Source organism: Zingiber officinale, unplaced genomic scaffold (assembly GCF_018446385.1).
Source record: "Zingiber officinale cultivar Zhangliang unplaced genomic scaffold, Zo_v1.1 ctg224, whole genome shotgun sequence".
Taxonomy (NCBI): Eukaryota; Viridiplantae; Streptophyta; class Magnoliopsida; order Zingiberales; family Zingiberaceae; genus Zingiber; species Zingiber officinale.
In genome coordinates this window covers 171,747-195,451 of record NW_024589900.1, presented here as the reverse complement: position 1 = coordinate 195,451, position 23,705 = coordinate 171,747, and positions in this window count along the sequence as shown.

The window sequence follows — 23,705 nt, the reverse complement described above, 5'->3', positions numbered from 1 at the left end:
AATCTGGCTGTTCCAGAGGGTGACAAGAGTTTTGACTTCTACAGTGATGCTTCCAAGATGGGCTTAGGAGCTGTACTCATGCAGGAAGGAAAAGTTATAGCTTATGCTTCAAGACAACTCAAAAACTACGAGAAGAACTATCCCACTCATGATCTAGAGCTGGCAGCTGTAGTCTTTGCACTGAAACTCTGGCGACACTACTTGTATGGAGTCCAGTGCAGAATCTTCACAGACCATCAGAGTCTTAAGTACTTCTTCACTCAGAAGGACTTAAACATGAGACAGCGCAGGTGGTTAGAGTTGGTCAAAGATTATGATTGTGAAATCCTCTACCACCCAGGTAAAGCTAATAAAGTGGCAGATGCACTAAGCGAAAGTCCAGTGCATGTCCTTATCATCATTAGCCCTGCCACTACAGAAGGAGTTGTCAGATTTCGGACTTGAAATTATTTATGGGCAACTTTCTGCATTGACCCTAGAGTCAACCCTGCTTGAGGATATACAGAAAAAGAAAAGTGAAGATCCAGATATCCAAAAGATCAAGCAAGGAATACAAGAAGAAGGAAATTCAGAATTTCGAGTATCAGACAGTGGAATTCTTTATCAGGGAAATCGCCTTTGTGTTCCCAATGATGAAGAGCTGAGAAAGAGAATTTTAGAAGAGGCCCATAGTACGCCATACTCTATGCATCCTGGTTCTACCAAGATGTACCAAGACGTGAAACAGAAATTCTGGTGGTCTGGACTCAAAAGGGATGTAGCTAAATATGTCAGTACCTGCCTGACATGTCAGAGGGTCAAAGCAGAACACCAGAGACCAGGAGGAGTTTTACAACCTCTTCCAATACCAGAGTGGAAGTGGGAAGACATATCCATGGATTTCATAACAGGTCTCCCAAGAACCACAAATGGATATGATGCGATATGGGTGATAGTAGACAGATTGACCAAGTCTGCTCATTTTCTAGCCATCAAAGTATCTCACTCTATAGAGCAGTTAGCACAGCTGTATGTAAAAGAGGTGATCAGACTTCATGGAGTTCCCAAATCTATTATTTCTGATAGAGATGGGCGCTTCACCTCTCACTTTTGGGAGTGTGTACAGACTGCACTAGGCACCAAGCTCAAGTTCAGCACAGCCTTCCATTCTCAGACTGATGGACAGACAGAGCGTGTAAATCAGATCCTAGAAGATATGCTGAGGGCTTGTGCACTGGATTTCAAAGGAAGTTGGTGTAAGTACCTATGCTTAGCTGAATTTGCCTACAACAACAGTTATCAAGCCACCATCAGGATGGCACCATATGAGGCGTTGTATGGTAGAAAGTGCAGATCACCTATATGCTGGCAAGAAGCTGGAGAAAGAAGAGAAATGGAAGTGGAGCTGGGTATTCAGACTGAGATGATAGAAGAAACCACTCAGGTTATTCAGAAGATCAGACAGAGGATTGAGACTGCCTAGAGTAGACAGAAAAGTTATGCTGACACACGCCGTAGGCCACTGGAATTCCAAGTAGGAGATTCAGTCTTTCTCAAGGTTGCTCCTATGAAGGGAGTGATGAGATTTGGCAAGAAGGGCAAATTAAGTCCTCGCTATGTAGGACCTTATCTGATTTCAGAAAGGATTGGTAAGGTAGCTTATAAGCTGGACTTACCACAGGACATGTTAGCAGTACACAATGTGTTTCATGTCTCTATGTTAAAGAAGTGTCTTCATGATCCTAGCCAAGTGATTGAACCTCAGTCAGTGCAGATCCAAGAGGATCTTAGTTATGAGAGTAGACCTACACAGATAGTGGACAGAGCAGTCAAGAGACTAAGAAATAAAGAAGTGCCACTAGTGAAGGTCGTCTGGCAGAACCAGAAGCACGAGGAAGTCACTTGGGAACGAGAGGACAGCATGAGGCAAAAATATCCAGAACTATTCTAAGTTCGAGGACGAACTTTTTATAAGGTATGGGGAATTGTAACGACCCAATTTTCCCTATTTTGAGTTCTGAATATTTTTAAAAAATATTGGAAAATGCTTTTAAAATATTCTAGAGATTTTTAGGAATTTTTAGAGTATTTTTATGCAATTTTTTTAGTCCGTTTGGTATTTTTACCGAGTGGAGGAAGTTTGAAAATAATAATAATAATAATAATAAGTTTAAGAAACTGGGTTTCGAACCCACAGCCTCGGGCCCAAGCAGAACCGGCCCGACCAATCGAGCTAAGCTCGTTTTGTTAACCTTATATGGAGTGAATAATGTTTAAGGTATAGTATTTAATAAAATAACCCTAGGTTATAAAAAGAGGTTAAGTTAAGAGAGGAAAACCTAAAATTTTCTCTCGAAATTTCTCTTCTCTTCTCACGCGACGGCGCCGACTCCTGCTCGGGCGAAAACGCAGCACCTCCTAGGGCTCCGTTTCCGGCGGCCGGCGAGGATTACTTTTCGGGAGTTGTTCACAGATTCGTGGTCTCCTCGTCAAGGAGAACACGCGGATAGGAAGGGATCGCCGAGACCTTCACTTCATCCAAACCCTAGAGCACTTCCCCTTCGGTTGTAAGTTCAAGAACCCAAGGTGAGTTGCTTCTCACCTGCAGTAGGAGTAGTTCCGATTCGTTTATGTTTTCTGGTTGTTTGAGTTTCCTGTGAAGCATGCTAGGGCTGCTGTTTTACTGCCGTGTACTCTAAGAAGTTAGACAAAATCCTTTTGTGAAGTTTGATCTGTAAAGAATTCTTCGATTAGACTTAACAAAGGCTTAATACAAGATTTTTGATCTCTAATCTATGAAGAACCAACTATAGTTTCTGTTGTTTCGGGTTGGTTTATAATGGTTGCTGCCATAATTGTTAAATCCGAACATGCTAGGTGGATTATGGGATCATTTTATGGTTGAGTAAGTCAGATTTGAGTTTGTGCCATGCAATGGGTGTAGATCAACCTTATTTGAGAGAGTCCTGTTGGTTTCTTTTAATGGCTTAATTTATTTCCTTAAGTTTAGAACCATGTTAGAACAGTTTGAAGTTAGAAGAGTAGTTAAGGAAATATTTTGCAACGAGCTAGGTTTTGGTTCCTTATATGCTTAATGTGCATGATTAAAAGTATGATAACAGCAGCATTCTTTTAGTTGATAACTACATTAAAGCCTTAATCAGAATGCTCATGTTCCTTTACAAGTTTTATTAGTTTTGGCTTGGTTTTAATAAGCAATGAATATGAGATAGCTTGATTAAATTTTGAGCTTGTAGTTAGTTTTCTGTATTGCTGTTAGAAGTTTAAAAAAAAAGAGACCAAAGTCTTAATAGAATCCCTAATCTTTTTTTAAGAATTGGGATCAGTAGCATATCAAGTGCTCAAAGAAATGCCAAGGCATTTTATCAGAAGAAGTATTTAAAGTAAGATATAAAGAAAAGTATTTTATTTTTAAAAAGGGCATGTACCGGACACAAGGTCCAAGGGATGAGCTCCAAGTTGCCCCTAGACATAAAGTCTAGAAGTGTCTTAATGGTTTTGGGATTAGCTACCTCAATTCTCATTAAGAAAGGCGCGCAAAGTGGTACAATGCCGGGCCCAAGTAAAGTTGAGTATTATTTTAAAGTATAAAAGTATTAAATTTGGAAACAAATAGAACAAGTTTCTTTTATCTAAATTGAAAGATTCTAACAAGGTAAATTGTTGTTTCCTTTAGAGATGCATGATGTAGTTTCACTTCTATTTCATGTTGAGCATGTACCTCCTGTTTTCTTTTACGTATATGCATTTCTTATCGGATTTTGTGAGTAGAAAGCACTCACTAAGCTTTTAGCTTATAGTTGCTACTTTTCCTCCTACTGCAGATATGGATAAAAATAAAGGAAAGGCTAAAATGGCATAGAAGAAGGCGACAAGGAGACACTGGTGATGTGTGTGTGGATGGCGGTGATGGAAGATTTGGGGACCTTGCTTTTAAATTTCTGCAAGTTAAATTATTTAGGTTTCTTCTTAAATAACTAGGAGAATTAATAAAAAAATTCAGATTCTTTATGCTCTCCCTGTTTTACTGTTTTGAAGTTGATTAAATACGTTGGTTCTGTTGAGTACAATATGAATTGTTTGAGTTATAGAAAATTCGATTTTGGTGCATTGCTTAAATCTGGAGTTTCAGATTGTTGCCGTGGAGTTTGGAAAATTCAGATCCTTTCATGTTGCTTAAAACTGTAAAGTTCTATATTATTGTAGCCTGAATTGCATTGCTTAAGCTTGAGAACTATTTCGGCCGTGATACTTATCTGCTTTTGTGTTATCTGTTGCTGCTGGAAGTTTGGTTTTTTAATTGCAAAGTAACTTTCTGTGAAAACTGATATGCCATGAGTTTGCTCAAGATGAGTAATAGCCATATATGCTAATCTGTTAATGGTTGTTAGATGTATGATTGGTAGAAGTACATGCAAAATGTTAACTGGTAGTTTACAAATTTATCATGTGCAAGTTTGCTTAAATTCTTAATGTGAACAAATGATGGATTTCGTTTGCTGGGTTAACTGTTAGACCGATGCGGCCGGCTAGAAGGGGGGGGTTGAATAGCCCTGAGTAAAACACAACCCTTTCTCGGACGATTAAGCTAACACTTGAAAAAAAATAGATTAATCAGAAAATAAAGCATAAAAACGAGGCACCAGTTTTGACTTGGTTACAACCGGGGAGGTTGTTAATCCAAGGAAGATTGTTGCACTAAAAACTCCTTCGGGCGGAGAAGCCTCGTTTACAGCAGTGTAGGCACAAAAAGAAAGAAGCTAATCAAAGCAATGGAAGCACACAAGTGTTGTTACAATTTCTGAACTGATGAAGAGCTTCTGGACCAAGGCTATATTTATAGCCTTGGTCGGGGCGCCTGGAGGGGATAAACTAGATAAATTTTATCCCCCAACATTCAGATCGAGATAATCCTCGATCTGGTCAAAGTTACTGTTCCGGACGCCCGGAACCCTTCCGGGTGCCCCGGATGGGTCCAGGCGCCCCGGACCCGAAAGTCAACATAGTTGACTTTTTCATCCGGACCGCTTCTCTGGTTCGATCCCGCTTGTCCGGTACTTCGCTCGGATCCGCTCGTTTGGTGATCTCGCCTTCGGAAAAGGGCTCACCGAACCCAACTTCCGGTCTTCTCGAGCGTGCTTCCCTCCGGCTTCTCGTCCCTCGGAATTGCCGCGTGTTTCCTTCTCGTCCGCCAGCGTACTCATCCGCAGTCTTCGTCCCTCGGTCGTCGACCTTCTCGCTAGCTGCGTCTCTTGCTTCCCGAGCAATCTTCCGCTCCGGCTTTCGTCCCTCGGAACCACCGCGCGCTTCCTTCTCGTCCGCCGGTGTACTCTTCCGCAGCGCCTCGTCCCTCGGACGCACAGTGTGCCGTCCTTCTCGCTAGCTGCGTCTTCCACTCGAGTACCTGTGTTCCTAAGCTCCTGTACACTTAGACACAAGGTTAAATACACAGGACCTAACTTTAACTTGTTGATCACACCAAAACAACCTTGGGGTTCCAACAATCTCCCCCTTTTTGGTGTGATCAACCCAAGTTAAGCTAGGGTTAAAATAGACATAAAATTGAATTAAGTAAATTAACTTAAATTTCAATTTAAGTGCAAAAAGATAGAAAAAAAAATTAAATCTATCTACCTCCCCCTAGACTTATACTTTCCCTTCTCCCCCTTTGATCACAAAAAAAATGGGGTTCCAAGAAAAATAATCTAAGGGTTAAAGACTTAGAAAAAATATTTTAAAAAAATCTAAGTTTTTAAGAAATTTAGAAAATTTTTCTAAGTAATTAAAGCTGAGATTTCTAGTTTCAAGAAAAAAAGTTCTTAACTTAGAAAAAAAATAATTTTTGAGAATATTTCTAAGTATATAAATAAAATCAAAAAAAATTCTAAGTAGGTAAATTGAAATAAAATGTATTGAATAACCTTTTTCAAACACTAATTAATTCTTGTATTAATGCTTCAATAGTAAGTTAATTAAACATTTATTTCAATATTTTGGCTTCCAGGTCGTGGCGAGGCACTAGGCCTTCTTGGTTATTGGAGCAACAACCACTTCCTTAGACAAAGCCTCATAAAGAAATTCTTTATTTAATTTTCTCACTTAAAGCGCTAATTTTACTTTTAAAATTAATTTAAGCATGATTTAGGAACCCAATATAGGTTCCAACCTACTGGATTAACTAAAAAGTTTTTAGGGACATATTTTCTAGAGATATTTTTAATTTGTCCTTGGTGATATCTATAATACCAATTCAAATTATTGAACCTTCTAAAATTGGTTTTAGATGAGCAAGCAGAGTTTTTCAAATTTTCTACTTGAAAAATTAAATTTTGAATTTCTAATTTTAATTTTTCATTTTCTAAATTTGATTTATCTAGCATTTCTAATGGACAAGATGTAGCTAATATTGCTTTTAAATCTTTATTTTCATTTTCTAATTTGCAGCAATCTTTTGTTAAAATTTTAATGAATTTAAACATTTTATTAGGAGGAAGAGATCGTACCTCACTTACCTTGTCGATCTCGTTGTCGGTTTCTCCCCCTGAACTGCTGCTCTCTTCGGACGTGGCTCCCCCTTCATTGATGCTTTCGATGCTCATTTCGGAAGAGCTTGATTCGCAGTCGTCGTCTTGATGACTCGCCATTAACGCGAGCCCGGAGAACTCCTTGACTTCTGATTCCGACGACGTATCGTCCCACGTCGCTTTTAGGGCCTTGCGATTTTGGATGGGCTTCTTACCCTTGTTCTTCAGTTTAGGGCAATTGTCCTTGACGTGCCCTTCTTCATCGCAATGGTAGCAGCGGATGGTTCTTTTCTTTCTTCCCTGCGGATGGTTAGATTTCCTAGATTTACAAATATTTTTAAATCGTCTTACCATCATTACCATTTCCTCGTCGTCGAGAGAAGATTCTGACTCAGGTTCGTCTCTCGAAGCTTTAAGAGCGACATTATTCTTGGGCTCCTTCGGACCTGCACATCTTGACTCATGCACTTCAAAAGTTGAAAAGAATTCGTCTAATGAAATTTTTTCTAGATTTTTTGAAATGTAAAAGGCATCTACTAGTGATGCCCATTTTGAGTTTCTAGGAAAGGAATTTAGGGCATACCTTAGCGAATCTCGGTTACTTACCTCTTCTCCGAGATTCATAAGTCTGGTGATGAGTTCCTGAATCCTCGAGTGTAGATGTGCAATTGTTTCACCTTCTTCAAATCGGAGGTTTGTAAGCTGGTTACGAAGTAAATCCCGTCTTGCAAGTTTGGCTTCGGATGTTCCTTCGTGTAACTCAAGGAATTTATCCCAAAGCTCCTTTGCCGAGTTGTAGGTACCGACTCGATTGACTTCTTGTGTTGGAAGTACACTTAGCAGATGAAATTCTGCTTTCTTGTTTGCCACGTGGTCAGCCTGCTCCTTCTTTGACCATTGATTTCTTGCTTTGCCCTCTGGTGCTTCATAGCCAAATTCCATTGTTAGTAATAAATCATAATCTGTTTCAAGAAATACCTCCATTCGCTTTTTCCAGCTAGCGAAGTCCCCTTCGAATTTTGGTGCGTGGATGTTGGATCCGGCCATCTTGTTGCTTCGTTCGGCGGTTAGTCCTCCTGAAGCGCCTCGGCTCTGATACCACTTGTTAGACCGATGCGGCCGGCTAGAAGGGGGGGTTGAATAGCCCTGAGTAAAACACAACCCTTTCTCGGACGATTAAGCTAACACTTGAAAAAAATAGATTAATCAGAAAATAAAGCATAAAAACGAGGCACCGGTTTTGACTTGGTTACAACCGGGGAGGTTGTTAATCCAAGGAAGATTGTTGCACTAAAAACTCCTTCAGGCGGAGAAGCCTCGTTTACAGCAGTGTAGGCACAAAAAGAAAGAAGCTAATCAAAGCAATGGAAGCACACAAGTGTTGTTACAATTTCTGAACTGATGAAAAGCTTCTGGACCAAGGCTATATTTATAGCCTTGGTCGGGGCGTCTGGAAAGGTTCCGGGCGCCCTGGGGGGGGATAAATTTTATCCCCCAACGTTCAGATCGAGATAATTCTCGATCTGGTCAAGTCACTTCCGGGCGCCCGGAAGGCGCCCGGATGGGTTCCGGGCGCCCGGTCGATTCCGGGCGCCCGGACCTCAAAGTCAACATAGTTGACTTTTCCATCCGGGACCGCTTCTCTGGTTCAGTCCGGTTCTTCCGCTCCGGATCCGCTCGTTTGGGTGATCTCTGCCTTCCGGAAAAGGGCTCACCCGAACCCAACTTCCGGTCTTCTCGAGCGTGCTTCCCTCCGGCTTCTCGTCCCTCGGAATTGCCGCGTGTTTCCTTCTCGTCCGCCAGCGTACTCATCCGCAGTCTTCGTCCCTCGGTCGTCGACCTTCTCGCTAGCTGCGTCTCTTGCTTCCCGAGCAATCTTCCGCTCCGGCTTTCGTCCCTCGGAACCACCGAACGCTTCCTTCTCGTCCGCCGGTGTACTCTTCCGCAGCGCCTCGTCCCTCGGACGCACAGCGTGCCGTCCTTCTCGCTAGCTGCGTCTTCCACTCGAGTACCTGTGTTCCTAAGCTCCTGTACACTTAGACACAAGGTTAAATACACAGGACCTAACTTTAACTTGTTGATCACACCAAAACAACCTTGGGGTTCCAACATTAACTAATTCAGTTTGCAAGTTTTAAATGCCTACACATTTGTGGCTATACATGTTAACTGGAATTCGTTTGCAAGTTAACTGAATTGGTTTACAGATCTATACATGCCTATAAGTGTTAAATGCTAAACACTGTCATGGTAACATGTTAATACATTTTAGCATGATTGATAAGCTTGGTTGAGGGTAGTACTGAGATAATTAGAAGTGATAGCATGCTAAAAAAAAAAACAAAAAAAAAAAAACAACAACAGATATCATGACAAGTTTATTTTCTTTAAGTTAAGAGAAATTTCAGTTTAGTAGGAACGAGTAGTAGGTAACGGTCGTCATCAGAGTAGTAGTAGTAAGGAGGGCGACCGTTACAAGAAAAACACCTATGCTTATCACTCTTCCATAGTTATGACTTTTCCTCCTAAAGTAAACACAAAACTCCGAGATTGACTTATTATTGTCCCTATCTGATTGGAAGTCAAAATTCGTGCAACCCACAGGGACCAAATTAACTGCCTTGTAAGCTAGCATATAATCTCTAGTGCCTCTAAGGTACTTTAATATATGTTTTACTGCAGTCCAATGTCTTTGTCTAGGGTTACTTTGATATCTGTTAACTATGCCCTTGGCAAAATAGATTTTTGATCTCGTGTATAGCATACATTAGGCTGTCTAACTTTCGAAGCATAAAGAACTGCCTACATGTCCTCAATCTCCTTGGATGTCATCGGAGACATCTCTTTAGATAAAGACACTCCATGCTTAAAAGCTAGAAAACCTTTCTTGGAGTTTTGCATGCTAAAATGAGCTTGTTATATAAAGCTTGAGATAAGCACAACATTCTTTTCTTGCGAACCTTGTTCCCAAGAATATGTGCTTATTTACTAAGTCCTTTATAACGAATTGCTTGGAGAACCATACCCTTACTTCCGATAACACCTTGATATTGTTTCCAACTATCAAAAATGTAATCTACGTATAATACAAGAAATACCACCACGTTTCCATCATACCTTTTGTATACACAAGACTTATCCGGTTACTAAATAAATCCATAGGTTTGGATAACTTTGATAAATCGGATGTTCCAAGACCTTTGAAGCTTTGTCTCAGTCCTTAGACTGATTGAACTAGCACACAAGATGCTCTTAGCCCTTTGCAATAAACCCTTCTGGTTGCTTTATATGGATGCTTTCTTTAAGACTTCCATTAAGGAATGCTGTTTTGACATCCACTTGCCAAATAGATAAAAGAATCCAGATAGATTTAAGCATGGCTGCCAATGAAAAAGTTTCCTTTTTCATCAAGCCTTGCTTTGAAAGTTTCTACCTTCCTGTCTATCCCTCTTTTCCTATTATAGATCTTTTTATACCCAAAAGCTTTTATACCATTTGGTGGTTCTACTAGCTTCCAGATTATATTAGAATACATATATTCTAATTCTGTTATTCATTACTCTTTGCCAAGATGCTGCATCTTTATCTTGGAGTGCTTCGTCATATGTCCGGATATCAGGTTCATGTCCTCTAGGGATCGAGTCCAAAAACTCTCCCAAAACATGAATCTTTTTAGGTTACCTAACAACACTCCCACAACGACGACGCACTTTCTGCAATTGTGTATCATTTGTGATACGTGTTGCAGTTTCTTGTGATATTTCATCTTGAACAGTTGGTACTAGGTTAGACATGTCCTTTATTATTTCCTTAAGAATAAATTTACTTATGGGCACGTGATTTATTACATAGTCCTTTTCTAAAATCGGTCATTGATGCTAACAATGACCTTCTGATTTTTAAGACTATAATCCTACTTTCATTTCTCTAGGATAACCCACAAACAAGTGAATTCCTGTCCAACTTATCATTATCTCTCTTCAGCATATGTGCTGGACTACCCGAATCTGAATATGCTTCAAAATAGGCTTACGCTTATTCAACAATTTTATATGAGTAGAGAGTTCTGACTTTGGAAGGTACTATGTTCACTTCCGTTTCCAGAGTATATCCTTAAAATGAATTTGGTAATTTTCCAAATAACTCATCATCAATCTACTTATTTCTATAAGAGTCCTATACCTTCCTTTTTCTACACCATTCTGTTGAGGTGTACCAGGTGCAGTTAGTTAGGATTGAATCCCTACTTCTGATAAGTGACTCCTAAATTCTCTCAAAGAGGTACTTGGCACTACGATCTTACCGTAGTGTCTTGATACTTTTACTTTGACTTTTCTCCACATCAGCCTTGTACTTTTTGAACTAATCAAAAACACTTAGTCTTGCGGCACATCAAGTAAATGTATTTGTATCTTGAATAGTTGTATATAAAATAGACGAAATATTCGATACTACCTCTTGTCTGGATAGGATCACACAAATCAGAATGAACCAATTCCAACATATCTTTGGCTCCATACCCCTTAGACTTAAAAGCTTCTTGGTTATTTTTCCTTCCAAGTAAGGCTCGCAGGTTGGAAAGATTTCCACTACTAATGAACCCAAAAGTTCATCAGCTACCAATGAATCCTACTCAAGTTAATATAACCTAGCCTTAGATGCCAAAGATATAATTGGTTCATTTCCGAAGGTTGCTTCCTCTTAAAGTTAGAAGATGTGTTATAATTTCCATTTATTGCATCGTGGGAGTTATTGGATTATAAATTGTCAACCAACATACCAGAATAGATAACTTCTCTATTTTTCTTGATAACAGCTTTGTTATCAAAATAGACACAATATCTATTCTATAATAGTTTAGAAACTGAAATCAGGTTCTTTCTAAACTTAGTACGTAAAGATAATTTCTAATAATCCATATTTTATTCCTATTAGAGAATAAACCTCTCCCACTACAACAGCTGCTACTTTTGCAGTAGTGCCCATGTGGACGGTGTTTTTTATTTTCATTTAGTTGTCGGATTTCCTGGAACCCTGCAATGAATTGCAGACATGATTAATGGCATCTGTATCTATACTCCAGGTTCTGGTAGATAACACCACTAGACATGTTTCAACTAATGAATTATATACACCTAAATTGTTCTTAGTTCTAAGAAGACAGTCTACCTTAATGTCCAAGTCCTATTTCCAATCATTACAATTGGGACAACTAAGTCTTTTTTATAGTATAACAACTAGGGGATTGACAAACATTTTAAATCCTAAGAATCACAAAAATATTTGGTTAAGATCAATTCTTTTAAAATCCCTATGAATTTTGTATGCCACGATAGTGTGGACGTATACAAAATCAAAGAGGAGATTTTATCCATTAATTTTATTATCTCGTCAACTTTACTTTATGACGAATAAAATTAATAGTTGATCTGTCTTTGATCAAATATTTGGTCAAAACTTTTTGAATTTAAAATAACATTGATTCCTCAAACAATATTATTTAAATTCACCAACACCTCAAACACCGTGAATTTTGCATGCCACGATAGTGTGGGCGTATACAAAATTTAAACATTTGTAAGAGGAGTGTTTTACCCATTAATTATCTTGTCAATAAATCTTTATGACAAAATAAAATTACCTCAAACACCGTGAATTTTGTATGTCACAATAGTGTGGACGTATACAAAATCAAACATTTGTAAGAGGAGTTTTTAATTTTATTATCTTGTCAACCTATTTATTTGTCAAATTAATAGTAGGTTTTCTTCGGTCACACAAACAATAGCAGTGACTCCGATGGGGAGGATACTATTAGACGTGCCTAAGTGTATACCATTACTTGACACTAAGTCCATTAATAAGATTGTGCCCCTTCCGATGGGGAAGATCACACGCTCTTAATTAACTTCCTATAGTCATCCAAAATGGAAGTTTAAGCTAGTGATCTGCAAACAAGCTCATCATATATGGAGGAAGGCACTCAGAGTCAACGCGCAAGCTTGTTGCATCACTTATAAACCAGTAATAGAGACCGTGGAATTTATTTAAAAATAAATCTCTCTCCCACTTAGTTATTTAAAGTGAGGAATTTTGACTATGCTAGCCTACTTAACATGCATACTAACAAGCACACACAGCACAACATAAAAAGCAATAAATAGAAAAACTAATTTTCAACTATTATGGCTTTTATCTATTGCTGTCCACCGTGTGTCGCCATCCCTAGCTGCTGCCATCTTTGGCCACCGCCACCGGGTCTAGTTGTTGCATCCATCTTGCTCCTTGTTTCGCTGCGCATCTGATCCTCAAAAGGTTCCACGCCTTGCAAGATTCGATCCGCGACATAAATAGAATTTTACATTTTTCGATCCTATATTCCTCGAAAGAATGTACATGTAAACTAGATCGAACATAAAATAAAATTTACATCCATCGATCCTATATTCCATAAAAGGAATGTACATGTAACTAGATCAAAAAATAAAATCCTAATAAAACTAAATACAGCACCTGCTGTATTTTATAATACAATCATGCACACAATAAAATGCCCTTGACATGTCCAAGGGTTCAATCACACACATAATAACTATAAGCAATAATAGTTGGATCCTGCATCCACAAAGTTAGCACATCCTACTATTATCCTGCCTAAATTATGTATGACATGTTCATAATTAAACTAATACCAAATACACAGAGGCAAAACCTTAGCTCTGATACTAATTGTTGGTTGCTACTCGGAAAACCTAATGGTTCCACTGTACAAAAAATTTGTACAAAGGTCTGAACCTTTTCCTAGCTACCATGTGTTCTTTTAAATTAAACTTGGATCGCCTGCGGAACTTAACACGTTTGATCAAAAGTTTAATCTATTTGTTCTTTTAGGTTTAGACTCGGATCTCCTGCGGAACTTAACACGTTCGATACAAATCACCTAAGTTATTAATTTCATTAAATATTAATTTCCAAAATTGACTTCCAGTACTGACGTGGCGAGGCACATGGCCTTCTTGGATATGGGAACAACCACCACCGACTAGACAAAGCCTTTTAAGGAAAGTTAATATTTATTTCCTTAAATAACTTTAGGTCAACCGAAAAGAACAATCAAATCACAAGAAAAAGAAAAAAAATAAAAGAACACAATATCGAAAAACAAATTCGAAATACTAGAATAGCATGCCTCTTGTATTTGGTATTATTTCCGAAAATAACTATTATGATGCCGAAAGGAAAAATACTAGTTATACCTTTTAGAAAGACCTCTTGATCTTCTACCGTATTCCTCTTCTAACCTCGGACGTTGTGTGGGCAACGATCTTCCAAGATGAGAAACCACCAAAGCACCTTCTTCTCCTTTCTTCAAGTTTCGGCCAAGCACAATGCTTCCAAAAGATGAAGATCTTTTTCCACCAACCAAGCTCCAAGGGATGCATGAAACAAGACTCCTTTCTCTCCTTTTCTCCAAGCTAGATCCGGCCACTTCTAAGCCTCCAAGAGATGATGAAGTCTCGGCCACAAGAAGGAGAAGAGAGAAGGAGAAAGGGAACCTCTAGGGGCCGGCCACACCAAGGAAGAAAAGAGAGGAAGAAAAAGAATAGAGTCGTTCACCATGAAGTCTCCTCTACCCCCTCTTTTATAATCCTTGGTCTTGGCAAATAAGGAAATTTAAATAAAAAATTCCTTAATTCTTTTGCCATGAAAAGGAAAATTTATTTAATTAAAAATAATTTTCTCTTCTCCAATTTATTTGGCCGGCCACCTCTTTCCCCAAAACAAGGAGAGTTTTAATTAAAACAAAAATTAAAACTTCCTAATTTATTTCTAGAAATTTATAAAAATTTCTCCAATAATTTTAATCCCTTCATGATTGGTTAATAAAAAGAAATTTTATAAATTAAAATCTTTCTTTTAAACATGTGGATAATTTCCAAAAAGGAAAGTTATCTCTAAAAATTAAAATCTCCTTTCAATCTACAGATAAGGAAAGATATTAAATCTTTTCTTAATCTTTTGTAGATACTAATAAAAGAGAATTTTTAATTTTTAAACTTTCTTTTAAATTATGAACATAATTAAAAGGAAAGTTTTTACCAAAATTAAAATCAACCTTTTAATCTACAAATAAGGAAAGAGATTTAGCTCTTCTCTTAATCTTTTGTAGAATCTTATAAAAGGAAAGATTTAAATTTTTAAACTCTCTTTTAAATCATGTTATCCAGATAAGAAAAATTTTTAAAAATAAAAATCCTTTTATTTTAATTTGGGTCGGCCACACCAAGCTTGAACCCAAGCTAGGGCCGGCCACCTTGAAGCACCCATGAACCAAACTTTGGCCGGCCCTAGCTTGGTCTCCAAGCCAGCTTGGCCGGCCCCTATGGGATGGGTAAGAAGGTGAGTATAGTACTCTATAATTAAGAGGCTACGATAGGGACCGAGAGGAGGAATTGGTTTTGGTCTCCCGATAAAATTAAGCATCCCGTGTTTGCCCCGAACACACAACTTAATTTCATCAATAATAATTCATTCCACTAAAGAACTATTATTGAACTACCGCACCAATCCCAAATTACATTTTGGGCTCCTTCTTATTATGAGTGTGTTAGTCTCCCTGTGTACTTGAGAAGGACTAAAGAATATTTCTTGATATATGGAGGCGATGACGAGCTAGCTGTAAAGGGTTACAGTGATGCTAGCTTCCAAACTGATCAGGATGACTATCGATCGTAGTCAGGGTTCATGTTTTGCATAAATGGTGGTGATGTGGGCTGGAAGAGTTCGAAGCAGGACATCGTTGCTCATTCTTCAACAGAGGCCGAGTATATTGCTGCATCAGAAGCAGCAAAGGAGGCAGTTTGGATTCGCAAGTTCATTACTGAGCTTGGAGTGGCTCCTAGCATAGTTAATCCCATAGAGCTCTATTGTGACAACAATGGAGCAATAGCACAGGCTAAGGAACCTCGCTCACACTAGCGAACCAAACACATACTACGGCGCTTCCATCTCATTCGAGAGATCATCGATAGAGGAGATGTGAAGATTTGCAGAGTACCCACTGAGGCTAACATCGCAAATCCCTTGACCAAGGCTTTGGCACAGAGAAAGCATGATGGACACACTAGGTCATTGGGCCTTAGAGCCTATACTGATTGGCACTAGTGCTAGTGGGAGATTGTTAGTTAGAGCCCTAGAGTCAATTATTTGATGATTGTTATATGGATTCGTTGTATCATATTCTTATATATATAAAGGCATTTGTTTATGGTTATTATACTTACCTGTATTGGTGCCAAATAACTAAGTATAATAGCATCCTTGAGTAGAACGTTCTTACCTATATCAATCGATTGGTTGAATCGATAGTGAGATGATATAGGGAACACTACTCTTAATCATTCCTAGTCAAGTATTAGCATTCAAGGACAATGTTAATGCAATGAGACTAGCATGTAGGTCAACTCGATGACTTGATCTCACAAGTCATGGATATGGAGATATCAAGTTGACACATGGGTATGCATTGGAGAATGTATACTGAATGACCCGCCATGAGAAAGTATCATGGATCGTTATATGAGTGTCATATACTTTCTCATGTGGCTATTAGTATGACTATTAGTCTTTAGACCTAAAGTCACCATGGTTCCCTACATAAGGAGTTACATACTTTGGCTTCGTCAAACGTCACTCGTAACTGGTGAACTATAAAGACGATTACTGGGTATGTAACAAATTATGCGAAGGGATGTGAGTGATGTAGATGGGATCTTTCCCTCCTATATGATGGGAGAGACATCGATATTTTTGATAGAGTGAGACCACTAAGTGCATGGTCATGCCCAAATGAGTCAATATGAGATGTTGAGCTCATTTGATTGAGTGAGTCTACTTGGGATTCAAGATTTAGATTGATTAGAGGATGACACGGTATATGTCTCATATTGATCAATCTAGATGTCAAGGATAGAAGAACACTTGTCATATATTGTGAAGAGTCACAATTAGTATTCACAAGGTGATGTTGGATCTCAACATTCTTATAACTTGGGTAGTAATGATGTGTTTCTAGATACCGCTCATTACTTATGCTTCTAAATGGGTTTATGAGCATTGCCAACGTTATAAGAACCTATAGGGTCACACACAAAGGGCAATTAGATGGAGATTAGGTTCATTTGATAAACCTAAAGGATTATGTTCATGTGATGAACCAAATTGGATTAAGTGTAATCCAAATTAGGCTAATTGAGTTGGTCTCAATTTGGTTCATGTGTTAGATGAGTCTAATTTAGACTTAGACTCATTGAATCAATTTAATTCCATGAATAGAGATTCATTAAATTAAAATTGACTTGAACCAATGGTTAGATTAGATCAACCATGGGAGAGAAGTGGTCAAGTTTGACTTGACTTGAGAGGGAGATGAAAGGTCAAGTTTGACTTGACCATTTGCCACCTCATTGGAGAGTTGGCAAAGAGTGGGCCAATGATGATGCTCCACATCATCATGATTGCTTAAGTGGGATGCCACCTCAAGGGAGTTACCAAGAGTTGTGACTCTTGGTATCCCATGGAGATAAAACTCCCTCTTAATGTTGCCGGCCACACTAATTCAAGGTGTGAGTTTCATTTCTTTTGTGTAACTCTCATCTTTTTCCTCAAGCTCTGTCTTCTCTCCCTCTCCTCCACTTTGGCCGAACCTTTCAAAGGTGTTAGCACACCTTTTGTTTGGTTTCTCCATCTCTTGCTTGTGTGGATACACATAGAGGAGTATCTACTTTGATACTCTCGAGATCCGGCGAACCTTGGACGAGTGGGATTAAGCGAAGGGCATCGCATCAAGGGTAAAGCTCTTCTCCTTTGTAGATCTAGTTTAGATCTAGGTTAGAAACTCGTACTCGAAGTTTTACGAAATTTTATTTCTTCGCACGGATCCGGTGGCGGGGTTTCGGGGTTTTCGCAATGCAAAAAGCAATTTTTGCGGCCCGAAAAACCCAACAGTTACCTTCATTTCCCCATAATCCTGACCTATAAATAATCAACAATATGAATATCAGTGATAATGTTAACTTTGTCAAGTTTCACGAAATTATAAAAGGAATAAGCTTATAGTCACACCAATGCAACTGGTAGGGATTCAGAACTAGAGATGTGGCAACAACAACTTCAATAGATGTTTTTATTTTTTTGCTGCCCCTCCTTAATGATTTGTTTTACAATATCAATTCAAACCAAAGTAGGGATTCAGAACCCTTTGTCAAATGAAGTATATAAAAAATAAACAATGTTTAACATAAAGCTGAGAACTTCTAGGCCAGATTAAAGATGGTAGAAAGAGTTAATTAGATACCATTCAAGTAATAATTCAGAGCTCACTGCCCCCCATAACCTAAGAAAAATTACCTATTTTTAGCAAAATTATATTAGTTCAAGAAATCAAAATATCCATCAAACTAATTAGAGAACCAAATTAACCTAAGAATTTCTAGCTACCCGAGCACAGTAAACTTCAGTTGTATCAAAGAAGGTTATACCCACATCAATGCTTACATTGAAAACAACCCTAGCTCCCTTCAAAACATGAAATTTGAAAAACGAGTAAACAACAGAAGCAAACAACTTTATTATCACCTCATATTAAGGAAGTTATGCTTAAAGTCACATAAATCCGATAATCATAGCACAAGTTAGTTCGCACTCCAACATTGCATGAATTATCAAATTATAGTAGCTTTGACAAAAATGAAACAAAACTCTTATACATTTAACTACAGAAGACAATATCAGGTTGAACATGAAAAGTCAGTATATTCCGAATTATGCGAAAGTAATTTGTTGTCAAACTATAAATTTAAGCATATGATCTTCTTTTATTAGAACCAATATCCTTTTCTCTACTTGACATCCTACCTCAATGTTAAAATATTCAATCAATATATTTAATTAAAAAAAAAGAACGTATGCAATAAAGAATTTGAAAAGACTAATTTGGTATTAATTAAGCTAAATAGGAATCTAGTCAGTGAGGTTTTGTTGTTGCTTCAATTGGACAATAATTTGTAGGCACAATAAGAAAACAACAACTGGGGCTGAGCGTTGCAGGATGGAGAAAGAACACCAGAGAAGAAGATTAGAATTACCTAAGCTTTGGTGGATTGTCATGCCTTGGTGGAAAGAACGTCAGAGAAAAAGATCGCTTGAAAAGATGCATTAAGTCAAAGTCGTGCGTGCCTTAGCCATGCTTGATTTAAGAGAAAGATATGCAAACAAATAAAAATAGAATAGGGGTAGGGTTTTAATGAATTAAAATAAAATATATTTATAATTAATTAATAAATTTCTTTCTAAACTATATAAATTAAAAATGGATTATTTTCTATTTAAAATATTTTTAAACAAAATTTGATAAATAATTTTTTTTATTAAATTTGGTTGTTATTCCATATTTAATTTTATTTATAAATTTTGTTTCTAATTTATTTTAAATACTATTTTAATTTTTTTTATATTATTTTTTTAAAAGTGAAACGGATTAGTAATTCCATAACAAATCTGTTTATAATTTATTAAAATTTAAAGCATATTTTATTTCTATTTTAAAAATTTGTTTATGATGTCTTCTTTTCTTATAGTACAGAAATATAATAATAGCTACTATGAAGTGTAACAATTGTAGGTATTATAGGTATTTGAAAGCTACTATGAAGTGTAACAATTGTAGCCATTTAAAACTATTAAATATAATAGTTATTCGATAGTTGTTACACACTACTATTTGATAGTTGTTATAATATTATAACAGTTATTCAAATAGTTGTTATAGTGATTTAGTAGTAGTGTGAACACACCCTTTTTGATGCTTCTGCCCCTTTAATTTTTGTAATATATTTTTTGATATAGCATGTCTACTCATCTCTATATTTATTAAACCATATTTTTAATATCAAACACAAGGTTTCTATAAATATCTCTTCCTTATTTTGAAAATTTTACCATATCTTTTAGATAGAATATCCTCACAAATTTGTTATATATACCACTAACCTGAGGTAGGTCACCAACATAAGTCAGCATCAACTTTGTAAGAAAAAATGGTGATTGGAACCATTCCTTTTCTTGCACTAACAATCTTAGTGCAATATATTTGTGGTATACATGGAGTGAGGGTGCCTTCAACTATTCTCAAGGGAGGAGTGACTCATAGATCTATGCAACAAATTTTAATAGAAGCTCCTAGTGGCCAAGATCTCATTTACCATGGAGACGGAGCAATGCAGCAAGTTCAAAATGGTGAGCCATACAAAATCATGCGAGGAGCTCCTAGCGGCCCAGATCCCATTCACCATGAAGATAGTCCGAATCTCATTTACCATGGAGACGGAGCAATGCAGCAAGTTCAAGATGGTGAGTCATACAAAATCAAGCGAGCAGCTCCTAGCGGCCCAGATCCCATTCACCATGAAGATAGTCTGAATCTCATTTACAATGGAGACGGAGCAATACAACAAGTTCATGATGGTCAGTCATACAAAATCATGCGAGCAGCTCCTAGCGGCCCAGATCCCATTCACCATGGAGATAGCCCGCCTTCCATTTACCATGGAAATGGAGTAATGCAACAAGTTCAAGATGGTGAGTCATACGAAATCATGCGAGGAGCTCCTAGCGGCCCAGATCCCATTCACCATGAAGATAGTCTGAATCTGATTTACCATGGAGACGGAGCAATGCAGCAAGTTCAAGATGGTGAGTCATACAAAATCATGCGAGCAGCTCCTAGTGGCCCAGATCCCATTCACCATGAAGATAGTACGAATCTCATTTACCATGGAGACGGAGCAATACAGCAAATTCAAGATGGTGAGTCATACAAAATCATGCGAGCAGCTCCTAGCGGCCCAGATCCCATTCACCATGGAGATAGCCCGCCTTCCATTTACCATGGAAATGGAGTAATGCAACAAGTTCAAGATGGTGAGTCATACAAAATCATGCGCACAGCTCCTAGCGGCCCAGATCCCATTCACCATGGAGACAGCCCGCCTTCCATTTACCATGGAAATGGAGTAATGCAACAAGTTCAAGATGGTGAGTCATACAAAATCATGCGAGGAGCTCCTAGCGGCCCAGATCCCATTCACCATGAAGATAGTCCGAATCTCATTTACCACGGAGACGGAGCAATGCAGCAAGTTCAAGATGGTGAGTCATACAAAATCATGCGAGCAGCTCCTAGCGGCCCAGATCCCATTCACCATGAAGATAGTCCGAATCTCATTTACCATGGAGACGGAGCAATACAACAAGTTCAAGATGGTGAGTCATACAAAATCATGCGAGCAGCTCCTAGCGGCCCAGATCCCATTCACCATGGAGATAGCCCGCCTTCCATTTACCATGGAAATGGAGTAATGCAACAAGTTCAAGATGGTGAGTCATACAAAATCATGCGCACATCTCCTAGTGGCCCAGATCCCATTCACCATGGAGACAGCCCGCCTTCCATTTACCATGGAAATGGAGTAATGCAACAAGTTCAAGATGGTGAGTCATACAAAATCATGCGCACAGCTCCTAGCGGCCCAGATCCCATTCACCATGGAGACAGCCCGCCTTCCATTTACCATGGAAATGGAGTAATGCAACAAGTTCAAGATGGTGAGTCATACAAAATCATGCGCACAACTCCTAGCGGCCCAGATCCCATTCACCATGGAGACAGCCCGCCTTCCATTTACCATGGAGACGGAGCAGTGCAGCAAGTTCAAGATGGTGAGTCATACAAAATCATGCGAGCAGCTCCTAGCGGCCCAGATCCCATTCACCATGGAGACAGCCCGCCTTCCATTTACCATGGAAATGGAGTAATGCAACAAGTTCAAGATGATGAGTCATATAAAATCTTGCGAAAAGTTTCGACGAACTCTGATCCCATCCACAAGTGAGGCATCATGATGGAACAAGTTCCTTGAACAATGTAGTAAATCAATACAATAAAATACATTCTAGTGAAAGCTGAAATAAAAACTTCAATGACTCATGTCAGATAATAAATGAATAGTTCTTGACTTCTTGTGAATCATTGCCATGAAGCCAAAAGTTGCATCTTTTATATATATCTTTATTTTATTAATGCTTTCTAGTCATCAAAATTGTCTCTACACATCTGCCTCTTCCAAAGCACATCATGTGGCAATTACAATCACAACAACACTATACACTAACCGAACATTAAAACGTGATGGTTCATCCCTCGTATCTAGTGTTTCATAATTGTCTTTCCATTTGAGAAAATTAATTTCACAACGCGATACAGTTAAGACTTGTTTTACCATTGCACCGTAGCACAGGACTAAAATATGCATCCATGAAACATCTGCATACTGCACTTGAACATGAACACATGGACCTGTGCAAGGATTAAATTAAGATTTCTTCCACAAACAATCCTTGGAACACTCTCCAATCACTTACTTTTTTTGTTAGGGTTGGAGTTATTTGTCATTGTCATCCATCAACAACGAATATATTAATCTTTCTAAATTCCTCTTGCACACAAATTGACAGTATCACAGAGAGAGAAAGTGTGATGAGAGAAAATATGGAGAGAGAGTATGGTAAGAGATTGTGGAGAGAGAAAGTATGATAAAAAATGAGGAGAGAATGAAGAGAGAGAAAATAATGAGAGAATGTGTGTGATGAAAGAGAATATAGAGAGAAAATGGTAGATAAGGTGTGATGATAGAGAATATGATGGAAGAGAATGAAGAGAGAGAAAGTGTGATGAGATAAAATATAGAGAGATCGTATGGTGAGAGAGATTGAGGAGAGAGAAAGAATGATGAGAGAGAAAGTATGATGAAAAAATAAGGAGATAAAGAAGAGAGAGAAAATAATAAGAGAGTATGTGTGATGAGAGACAATACAGAGAGAAATTGGTAGAGAATTTGTGATGAGAGAGAATAAGGAGAGAGAAAGTATGTTGAGAGAGAAAATATGATGATAGAATGAGTAGAGAGAAAGTATGATGAGAGAGAATAAGGTGAGAGAGTGAAATGAAAGAAAAATTGAACAAATATACTAAGGGTATTTTCGTCTAAAACTTAATTCTTATTTCCATTCCATCAAAACCCAAGGGAGTGGTGGGTTTCATCCATACCCAAATTTTTGGGTTCATTCCAAAATCTTGATTTCATTCCCATCAACCAAACACAAGATTTGAGAATGAATCCATTCCCTCATTCCCAAACCTATAAACCAAACACCACCTTAGAATTCTCAAAAAAAAAAATTATTTTTCCTAAAAGAGGCATCAAATTTCTATTTTATTTATCTACCAATAATTGATTTTTTTTCTCTTTTCTCTAGATTTTCCCTTTCTCTTTCCTCTAAAATTAAATTAAATTAAATTAAATTAAATTTTAATTTAAACTTTTAAAATAGGTAACCTTCTAAATTTATTTATTTTTAATTTTAAAATTTTAATAAAAGTTAAAAAAATATAAATGAAAGTTAATAAAAACATATTCTTTTCTATTGTTTAATATCTAATTATAAAATAATACAAAATTAAAATTAATTAATTAGTAAAATTGATTTTATTAATAAAAATATTTATTAAAAATAAAAAATCACTTTGGTATTAATTTTTTAAAAATTATTACCAAAACTTAAATACAGTATCACTATGTTGTTGTTTTTAAACACCAACACCCTGCAGTGTTAATTTTAAAGAAATTAACATCACACCTTAACACACTAGCACCACAATGATACTAATGTTCAAAAATCAGTATCATAATTTAAACACCAACACTGTTGTGGTGTTGATTAAAAATGTAATAAATAACATATTTAGATTTTGGAGTACTGTAGAAATCCACAAAAGTTAGAATAAGTAGTTCATTCTAAGCTCATGGTTTAACCAAAACTCATTGATGAATTTAGAAAATTTGGATGTTTGAAAAGTTGACATGTAATGGAAGAGGCTAGTGCAGTAAAAGGATTTATAATGTTCATGTCTGCTTCTGACATCCCTACGATAAATTATGTGTATATATCAATTGATTTAAAGTCGTAAATTTTGGAAACTTATGATCACTGTTGTTAATGACTTTAAGTTGATATCTCTGAGCGCGTATAAACTACGGGGCACTTCATATTCCTATACCACTC